Raw genomic sequence first — 11,181 nt, 5'->3', positions numbered from 1 at the left:
CTTTTCCTGTTATGTTTTCTAGTTGCTTGCCTACTTCATTGATTGATTAATGTACATATTTAGACAAAAATTTTTTCCTTGATAATTCCTTTGGCTACATCATACATCTATTGTAATGTTATCTCCTTGTTGTCATTCTTTTTAATGAAATTTTTCATTGCTTTTATGATTTTTTGACTCAGTCATTCTTTAGGTTTAAATTATTTAGTTTCTAATTACCTTTTAATCTATAATTCCCCCAGTCTTTAATTCAGTGTAAATTTTATTGTATGCAAATGGATATTTCTGCTTTTCTGAAATTGGTTGTGAGGATTTTTATGCCCTAATAGGTAGTCACTTTTTGTGAAGGTATCTTGTACAACTGAGAAAAGGCTATTTTCCTTTCTATTCCCAGTCAGTTTTCTTCAGAAGGTTATCATACCTAATTTTTCTAAGATTCCACTCATTTCCTTGAATTTTTTCTTACACATTTCATAGTTAGGTTTATCTAGCTCTGAGAGGAGAAAATTGAGGTCCCCATGTGAGTGCAGTTTTATGATTTCCTTCTGTTATACATTTAACTTTGGCTTTAAGAATTTGCCTTGTATGCCATTTGGTGCATGTGTTTAATGTTAGTATTACTTTATTAACTATGATTTGTTTTAGCAAGAAGTAGTTTCTCTGCTTGTCCCTTCTTATTAGGTCTATTTTTGCTTTTGCTTTCTCTGACATCATGATTGCTACTTCTGCCATTTTAACATCAGTCACAGCATAATAAATTTTGCTTGAGCCCCTTATTTTGACTCTGTTTCCATTATTATGTTTCAAGTATGTTTCTGTTAAACAATATATTGTTGGATTGTGGTCTAATCTGTTTTGCAATTTGCTTCCATTTTAGGGGTGAATTCATCCCATTCACACTCATAGTTATGATTACTAATGTGCATTTCCCTATATTCTATTTACTTTTTTTTAAACCATTCTCTCTCTTTTATCTTGACCCTCCTCTGTTTTGCTTCTGACCACAGCCTTTTTTTATCTTTCTTCCCTTGAACTATGACCCAGACATGGGTATAGGCAATGGAACTTTTAGACAGCTTCTGTTCCTTCATCTAATGCTGGCACAGGGGTACCCTGTAATCTCTGTTAGACCAGTTGCCAGATAACCTTACTGTGTCTGACTTGAGAGTCCCCAAAGCTGCTTCTGCTTCTGTTACTACTAGCTAGTGCCACCACTAGTGTATTACTCCAGGTGTGCTCTGGCTCAGCTTCCTCAACTGTACTATAGACCTCTCTTTCTAATCTCCTCTGTTGTCTTGGATTGGAGGAAAGTCTCACTTTGCATTTTTGTTGGCTTTAAAGGCCCAGATTTGATTTTAGGCATTATTTTCATGTTATTTGGAAGGGAGTATTGGGAGAGCTTAGCTGAGTATTTTCTCTTTTCTAACATCTTGGCCATGCTTCTGGAAGTGAGGGGCAACCATTTTATATATAGTTATCAGGATACTACTAAGTACCAGGCATTGTGCTAGGAATATAGACCCAAAGACAGTCGTACCCTTAGTGAGCTTACATTCTCTTGGGGGACAGATAAGTAAATTCAAAGTGTATCCAAATTATACAAAGCAATTTTATGAGGATTGGGTTGGGAATAAGTGGGGGCATTAGGAATAACCTCATATACTATCTTGTGCTTGAGTTAATACTTTGAAGGATTCAGTAAGATGGAGGTGATGAAGGCACAAATGTCAGATATCAGGGTCCCTTGTGGAAGGGAGTGGAGATGAAATGGTATAAATGGGGAAGTAGATTATTTTGATTAGAATGGAGGGTGTGTGTGAAGGGATATAGAAAGGAAAACTACAAAGGAGTCAGTTGAGGGAAATATGGTTTGGTCTGGTCAGTATTTTACTGATATCACTTTGATAGCTCCAGCTGAATGGTAGATGAATTAGAAAAGGGAGAAACTGACAGCAGGAAGATCACTTAAGAGATGATTCAATAATTGTTTTTGGAAGCGAGAGGTAAACAAGACCTGAATTAGGGTGGTGAACATGAGGATGAAGAAAAAGGAACAGATGGGAGAACTGTGGAAGTGTAGGATTGTCAGGTTTTGGCAAATGATATTCTATGTGGGATGAAGGGGTAATAACAACAGTCAGCATTTATAAGATAATATGTAAAGCATTTTGTAAAACTTCAATTGTTATATAAATGCTATCTATTATTATTTTTATAGCAATTCAAGGTCTGCCAAACCTCATAGCAACTATGTGAGTGCAGATGTTATTATTATTATTATTCCTATTTTATGGATGAGAAAAATGAGTATGAGAAAGATTAAGTGACTTACCTTTGGTTGTAAGACCAGTAAGAACCTGAAGTGTTCGTCTGGAAGACGAATGTTCTATTTATTGTCACTTAGCTACCTGTATTTCATGCCAAAGATGATTCCCAGGTCACAAAGATGATTGTGAGCTTAGATGAACAGAAGGATGTGGTGTCAACAGCAGGGGTAGAGATATTTAGATGAAGTATGGTTTTAGGAGGAAACATGAATTTCACTTGTGCATAGTAATGGTATAAGGTAAAACACAGAGCTGGAGCTGTCCGGCAGGAGGTAGGTCATGTAAGGTTGGGGTTTTGAAGGCAACTGGGTGGCTCAGTGGATTGAGAATCAGGCCTAGAGATGGGAGGTCCTAGATTCAGATCTGACCTCAGACACTCCCTACCTGTGTGACTCTGGGTAAGTTACTTGACCCCCATTGTCTAGCCCTTACCACTCTTCTGCCTTGGGACTAATACACAGTATTGATTCTAAGACAGACAGTAAGTGTTTAAAAAAAAGACTGGAATAGAGCTCAGAGGTTAGCTTTGGATATATTTAACTTGGAGACATCAGCACAGCTATGATACTCAGTGCCACAGCAATAGATAATATTCCAAGAGATAGAAAGGGTAAGTGAAATGAGAAGGGAACCAAGAACACAGTCTTAAAAGCTTTCATATTTAATTGGGGAGCAAAAATATTAAGATCTGTTAACAGTGACTGAAAAACATTATGGTATGACTGTTAAAGGTAAATTTAGGGTTGAGACTGAATATATTTAGTTGGTCACCAGGGATTTAAATTCTAAATCTCAACAAAATACTCAAGTCAGAATGGGATTTTATGGTGGTTTATCTACAATAGAAAGAAGAAAATCAAGAATGAGAGAGAGGAAAAGGGAATTGAACTGCTTTGGCCCAGTCTGAGTCAGGCAGGAGTTGAGAGGCCTTGGCCAAGGGTTCTCTCCAGAAAGCCAAGGGAAAGGGGAGTCAGCCTTATCACTCACCATGTGACTGTCTAAAAGGAAAGCAATCTGAGGCCTCATGTTGAGCTCCTCCAGGCTCAAGTTCCAGGGTCAAGTCCACCAAAGGGTTCCTCTCACAGGAAGTGACACAAAATATAAAGGCAGTTCTTTACATCACTTCCTGTGTCTCACATGTACCAATTGTGACTTAAGCTTGGCTTGGGATAGCTCAGGGGGTCAGTCAGTTGTTTCTGATTTGCCACTTCCTAGCATATACCAGTCATAGGCCTTTCTTCCCCACACCCAATCCTTAAGAGGGGGTGTATATATTCCTGTTTGCTAGAATTCTAAAGACTAAGCAGGGTGGAATAAAACTAAAATTCACACCATGTTCTCAAGATTTGGATTTAATTTTTTTCTGAGAGTTTTAGGAATAATTAAAAAGAAGTCAGGGCACATTCTGGGAAAGAATGGGGATATTTAGTTGTGTTTAGGAGACTAATTTTTTGTTGTTATTCATCTTTCCTTTTGAAGAGGACCATATCAAGGATGACTCTTGATTGTGAGTGAATTGGATCTAAATTAGGAAGAGCTATACAAAGTCACCAGCCTCACTCTCTATCCAGAATCATGGAAGTCCAGTGGCAAGGAAAAAGTCAGGATGACTGGCAATTGCGCAGGATGTAGGGAATGACCATGGTGTCTTCAATGTTTAACCAAGGTCTAGGTACTCCACTGCACCATTCTCAATCACCTTCATGGCTTGGAATAGACATCTCCCCATAATTCACTGAGGTCTATCAATGATGCTCAATGCCTTTTAGCCATTCATCTGCTGAGACAGTTTTACTGGGGCATGGCTGCTTCTTGTTCTAAAGCTTCTTGGAGTCTCAGGTGAGAGCTGATTGACAGCTAGACAACAAAAGTAGATGAGCAGCCCTGAAAATACTGGAGGTGCTAGTCCTCTCTGAACACCTCATACACCTCAATTTTCATATAAATTATTGAGTAATGCCTATTCATTCATTCAACAAGCAGTTATAAATAAATATTAGCTATTACTATTACTAATAAAAGCATTAATTGTATCAAATTGCTATAAATCTTAGTGAGATGCTGTCCCTGTCCTCTTGGTACTATCTAATAGAGAAAAGACAGAACTGTATATATCTATCATCTATCACATTAGGAGGGGCCTGGACCACTGGTATACATAGGAAGAGGCACAGGGAATGAATTCTAGCTCCATGAAGCCCTAAATCTAACACACTTGCTTTACTGTATGCAGATCACTGAGTGTAAGTGTCCCTTTATTTTTATTTATTATATATTATATATATATTTTTTATTTATTATATATTATATATATAATACATATATATTATTATATTTATTATATGCTTATTTTTATAGTACTTCAGGATATGGAAAACATTTTATGGATATTGTCTGCTGAACCATATAGGAACTCTGTGAGGGGCAAGTGCATGCCTAGAGGCACTGTGGGAGTGGGAGAAATAAGAAGTTTAGGTAAGACTTAATTGTTTTTGTGTTTCTTTTTCCATTTGGCCTATTCTGCTTTTAAAGGAAGTAATTTCATCAATATTTTCTTTGTGCCTCCTTTGCCAACGTATTGGTATTTCATAATGTTTTCCTTTTCTCTCATTTTTCCTACCTTCCTACTTTATTTCCTTTCATTCTTTCTTCCTTCTTCAAACATTAAATACCTATTATGTGGAGAGCTTTATGGTTAGTACACCATAGTCAGATTTAAATAAAAGTTTGGGCAAGCTACTGTTTAGTTCTTAGGAGATTCTGATTCAGTTAATAAACCTTTATTAAGCATCTACTATGTGTTGGTTTCTGTGATAAGCTCTGAGGATATTAAGACCCCCCTCCCCCCAAATATATCTCATACTATTAAAGAAGTTATGTGAGATGGCCAAAATTCATGTACAAAATAAGTACATAGTACATTCAAAGCAAAAATTGTTTGTGCTCTTGTGGGGGGATCACTAGGAACTGAGAAAAGGCCTCTTGTGGAAGGGAGAGCTTGGGCTGAATCTTGGATGGAATTAGGGGTTCTAAAAGACTGAGATGAAGAGAGTGGTTCAAGATGTAGGTATAGCCAGAATAAAGGCATGCGGATGGATATCAGCATTGTAAACAGGAAACAGCCAGCTGGATTCTAATGAAGTGTGTGTAAAGGGAAACAAAAGACCATTTAGCTAATTCCAAGAAACACAGGTAATTATAATGTACAATATTAAATAAGACATAGGATATGTCTATATGGTATCTGAAGGGAAAGGGGAAGTGAAGAAGAGCTCCCTGGGGAGGGGATATTCAAGTTGGGCTTGGAAAAAATAGGTAGAAATTCATTAAAGAAATGGGATGGCACACTGGCAGCAGGGAATGGCTTCTGGAAATACGTGGAGGAATGAGGGCACCCATAGCGAATGTTTGAGACCCAAGAGTTGTTCAGGTTGGCTGGAGGAGAGTAATACAGGATAAAGCTAGAAAGTCAGAGAGGGCCCAGATTGTGGGTAATGACAGTGGTTCTGGGCATAGCCTAGACCTTTCAGAGCTAACATAGAAAGGGTATGAAGATTCAAAACAAGAAAAGGAAACAAATACTTAAAAAAAACTACATAAAACTTTCATACTCTATGTGATTTGGGAAATGCAGTTGAAAGCAAATAAATGCCTCTGACACTGATGTGAGATATATAATCTTAAGCTCTTAATCAGTTTTTGTCAGAAAGATTATGAGATTTTAGGGTTTTATTTTATTTTATTTTAGTAAATCCTTTCTGATTATCTGTTTAACTGTAAAGACAAGGGGAGCTCCAACTGCATGAAGTGTTAAACCTGGTACAGCTACCTGATCCTGAGCATGTGAATTAGTTGAGAATCGTGCCTGGGATTCTAAAAAGTAGGAGGAACTTTCATGGCAATTTGTAAAGGAGTGAAATTGTCCTTAAAGAAAATCCAGAAAACAGTAGACAAATCACAGAAAGAATATATCACAGAAGCAATCCCATATACTTAGTGTACCTTTATAACATTGTCTCTATGGCTCTGCAAGGTTACATTTTGCCTTCCTTTCCTTTGCCTTCCCTGGTGCTCTAGGGGGGGATTTGGGAAATTTTTGTTCTTTTATTATTAGCTTGAACTCCCACTGAATACTGTATTCTCTGTATTTTTAAGGGTTCACCAACTGGTGCCCCAGTTTCATTTAACTACTTACCATTAGATGAACTTTTATAAGGGGGAACAAGCATTTTAAAAGTGCCCATTCTGCACCAGGCATTGTGCTCAATGCCTTATAAGTATTATCTTATTCCAAAAGAAAACTTTTTCCATAGGTATAGCAAGAACAAATATACAAACATTCCTACTCCTTTTCTCCCCATCCCAACCTAGAAGGATAATTTCTCCTCTCCTACTGAGGTCTTTGGGGAAGAGAGGGGATTAGAGTTTATAATTTAATTCAGTTTCTATATAGCATTTTTCCTATCAAGTTTAAGTCTAAAGCTCCATTGTGCTAGCTTTTATAAACTTGCTTCTGAGGATTTTCTGCTGGCCCTGTCTTCAGCATCCTTGAGGCATCTCATATGGCTCAAAATCCCTAGGCAGAGACTCCTTTCCTCCACCTTTAACTGAAAAGGACAAATAAAATAGACCAAAACTCCAGGCTATTTCTTGGGTAACTATACATCAAAAAGAAAAAGACTGCTTTCAGCCCCAAGGTAGGCCAAGGAAGACTTTCCCCCCAAAATGCTTCCACTCTCTCCTACCAGATCTTCAGTTTCTCCCAAGTAGTTGATGCCATTTTAGGTGATAAGGGCATGGGCCAAAGCTTATTTCACATTCTACTTCAAAGCCCCTTTTATAGTTCAAATGCAATATCACCTCCTGATTTCTGTTCTTTACCTTTATCCCCAGTCAATAACTGCTTCTTCCTTTGGTCTCTCACAAAGAACTTTTCTTTGCATCTCTCTAATGCCCTTATCATGTGATATGGTACATTTGTTTCTTTTTGCTATTATTGCATAGTGAGCATCTAGAGGGCAGAGACAGTATCTTCCCATTTTAGTAATTCAATTCAATAAATATAGCTAATATTTATTAATTTATATATTAAATTCTGAGCCAAATTCTCACTTCTCCCTAAATGGATATAGATTTTACATGTTCAATAGCACTTACCTCACTAGGTTATGTGACTCAAATGAAATAACGCATGTACACTTCTTTGCAAATTTTAATGCTGTAAATAAATTTTGGCTATACTATGACAACTGGCACAATTTACTGAACCTCTGTGGACCTTGGTTCCTGTTTTGCAAAATGTAGGAGGGGAGGAAGTTGAATTCTAAAATCTTTTCTAACTCTGGACCTCCTGAGGTTTTCTTATTTCAATTTGATGCATTCGATGCAAGTTCTAATGTGTTCTCAATTCTGAAGCAACATTTAAATTAAATGTAAATTTAATATTTACTATTAGTACTTATAATGATAAATTATATTGTTAAATCATATAGACTTGACCCTTCAGTTCTCTTAGGCTCTCTTGAGGAACTTTGACCCCTGGCCTCCCTTCCTTTTCTAACTCCTCATTATTTGTTGTTTTCTCCCATTAGAAGGCAAGCTCTTTGATGAGCTTACATTTACGGGGTATGAAAGGAACAATATCATTGGTTAATGTTTGTATCCTAAGTATTTAGCACAGAGCTCAATAAGTCTTATTAAAGGACTATCTACTTGTCTAACCATTTATTTTTGTATCTTTCTACCCATAAAATCGATCAACTGTCGATCTGTTTATCATCTATGTATCTGTCACCTATCTATCCTAACAATTTATCAATCTATCATTTGTTTATTTAATAAACATTTTGATCTTTCTGACCATGAAAACTATAAATCTTCATACCCCAATGGATGTGATGAACCTTCATCTGGATATTTAAGTTTTTGGTAGGTCAAATGGTAGAGAATGTATTATCTAACCCAATATAATCTTATCTTTATTAAATACCTATTATATACAAGTCAATGTCATAGATTCTTCAATACAAAGAAAGAAGGAAAAAGTATCACTGCAGTCAAGGAGATTACTTTCTCTGGGGATGATACATCTATACTTCTAAATCTAAACTTGATTCTTGATTAGAGAAAGAATATGAACAATTTTGATGTGTCAGAAAAAGGTTTCCTATTGGAGGAGCTTTATTATTATATTATTTATATACATATAAATACATATAATATATATATATCATATAAAGGGGATATGTTATATCCCCTTTCTGTATATCATCAGCACTTAGCACAGTGCCTGACACACAATAGGTACTTAACAAATTCTTGTTGACTGACTCATTAATGAAAGCTTATGAACTGAAGAGGTGGAGTTAAAGAGGGATTACATCCTAGTCAGGGCAGAAAAGAGAAGATAAAACTTCTGCAAAAGCATAGAGGCTAGAGAGAGAATGATTAGTTTGATAAATATCAAGAAGGGAAGTTTAGGAATAATATGAAGTAATCAAGGAGTGTAATGTATAATAAGTGCCCCAAATTAAGTTGGAGTGAAGGGCTCTAATTACAAAGCTGAGGAATTTATATGTATATTTTTTTAGATTCTAATAAGGAGCCATTGAAGGTTGTTGAGTAAGGGAGGAACATGGTCAGACTTATATTTTGTGAAGAATTTGGCATCTACATGGAAGATCAGCTAGAGGGAGAAGAGATACTAGAAGCTGAAACTATTTAAGAAGCTATATATAGTAATTGTCTACACAAGAGAGTTTTTTCAGAATTCAAACTAGGGTTACATCTATATCAATGGGTAGAATAGGAAATATAATTTCTCCTTGTAAGGGAATCACTGGATCATAGATATTGAGCTGCAAGAGATTTCAGAAGCCATCTAATCATATCTTCTAATTTTGTGGATGAACAGGGAATTTAAATGCTTGGTCACCCAGGTACAATATTAAGTGTCATGGGTAGGATTTGAATCCAGGTAGGTTATGTTTGAGCCAGTGCACTTTCTACCTAATAGCATGCTGGAAGTATAGGTTAAGAGTGATGACAAACCTGTCCAGTTTTTAGAAAATAAAATACATTGCTATTGTCAGCCATTCATCAGCAATATCCTGTAATGGAAGCCACATACATGCCTCTTTTGTGGGAATTAGATTTCAGGCAGGTTCTCCAAACTCAGCTTCAAAGTATTGTCCAAAAATGAAATGAAAAAAATGCAAACAAAAATATGAGCATAATGAAGAGAAAGAAGGTCAAGCAACACAGGCAAGGCTAATTCAGAATAATTTCCATGCTCCCTGCATCCTAGTACTCTGGTAGAAAATTGGAATTTGGCTGGGGTATTTCTGATAATGCACATGTAGCTGTCTAGCCCATAGGTATTATGGAGAGACAAGGATTGTGAATGGGCACATGGCCATTCTGTGCATGGCAAGGAACTCTGTTCCCAGCGTGGCTGGAGTTAGGGCGCGAAACCTTGCTTCCCTTTGTCTCACTCACCTGAGGATAAAAACTCCACCTTCACCTTGTCATAATTTGCAATTATCCAATGGCAATATACTATGTAACTCATCAATATGTATTGAGGCATTCTGTAACTTATCAATATGTATTGAGTTCATTTGCGTATCAAAGAGATTAAATTGGGAAGCCGTGGCCAGCTCCTCTCTCCTTGGAGGATCTCACAGGTTTGCTCAACACTGTCTTTCCACCTCTCTCTCTCCTCTTTATCTCTACCTGACGCCTGGCCTTTGGCCAGGTGTCTCTTTCTTTTCCAATGCTAATACCTAGCATTCTCTAATTCTCTCTATTAGTCTCTATTCATTCTCTTAGCTGAGTTATATCATCCTCTGACCAGTGAAGTGTTAAATTGGGATCTCTGGATGGAAATAGCCTTTCAGTGATGTCCATTGATCGGAGCATGGCTGTGGCTCCAAAATATTAATAATATCTGATCTCTGACTCATTATTGACATCTCAAAGGTTGGCTCCTTCACGCCCTTCGCGGGATCCAGAATTTCTATCCCTTTTCTATTTTCCTACCATAAGGCTTCTCGCTGGCCGGGAGGCTTTAGCACACATGGTCCAGTTTTTCCCAGTGCAGCAACATAAAATTAAGATGGCAAAAGATTACATGCTCTATGAACATTGTGCAAGTAAGCAAAATAATCCAATAAAAAAAAATGAAATGACCCTGGAAACACACTTGAATTTCTCAGTATCTTCTAGGTATAGAAATTAATTGAAAAAAACCCCCTCTGAATTGGGAATGGAGCACAGGAAAAGGGTTACCTTGCCCTTCCCCTGAGAGAGTGCTTTCTTAGCATTACCACTTGACTTTATGGGAGGCAAATGGGGCTACATCTAGAGTAAGAGCAATGAGATTTGCAACCCAGTTTTTCATTTTATTTCTTATATGAATAGGGGAAGCTCAACATCTGTGGGCTTTAGTTTAACAGAAAAATTAGGCAGTTGAAGCAAATGACTTTGAAGGTTTCTTTTACCAGTACATTTATGACTATGACAAGGAAAATCCTATCCTATTATTTTAAATGTCCCAATGGAAGGCATTTCAAATTTCCCATTGGTAGGGGAAGAGTGTGTTTTCTTCAGATTTGTAGTTCTTACTGTGTGAATAATCAACATATTTATATATCTCCTTGTGAGATTAAAGCATGGGTTCTGTATTAACAACCTTGGAAAAATTTAATGTGCTAAATACCTCAAATGATTTGATTTTAAGGGTTTTTTAAATATGATTTTTTGGAATTTTTTTTTAGCAATCTGGTTATTTTTGCCTGCCCCTACCACGAGGTAAGGCCCATTCTAGTAGCTGAAGTGAAATACATTTTATAAA

The 11,181-nt window shown here is 36.8% G+C and overlaps 1 long non-coding RNA gene across 1 annotated transcript in view; it reads left to right on the top strand.

The window, feature by feature from the left end:
• Positions 1 to 350: 350 nt before the first annotated feature.
• LOC103097133 (uncharacterized) overlaps positions 351 to 11,181 on the top strand; it is a 57,886-nt gene continuing 47,055 nt past the window's right edge. The window contains exons 1-2 of the long non-coding RNA XR_008911539.1: positions 351 to 4,166; positions 4,686 to 4,802. This is a non-coding gene — a long non-coding RNA (uncharacterized LOC103097133). The remainder of the gene's footprint in view (positions 4,167 to 4,685; positions 4,803 to 11,181) is intronic.

This window comes from Monodelphis domestica, chromosome 1 (assembly GCF_027887165.1).
Source record: "Monodelphis domestica isolate mMonDom1 chromosome 1, mMonDom1.pri, whole genome shotgun sequence".
NCBI lineage: Eukaryota > Metazoa > Chordata > Mammalia > Didelphimorphia > Didelphidae > Monodelphis > Monodelphis domestica.
The sequence above is the reverse complement of the archived record's forward strand: the minus strand, read 5'-3'. Positions and strand labels throughout refer to the sequence as shown.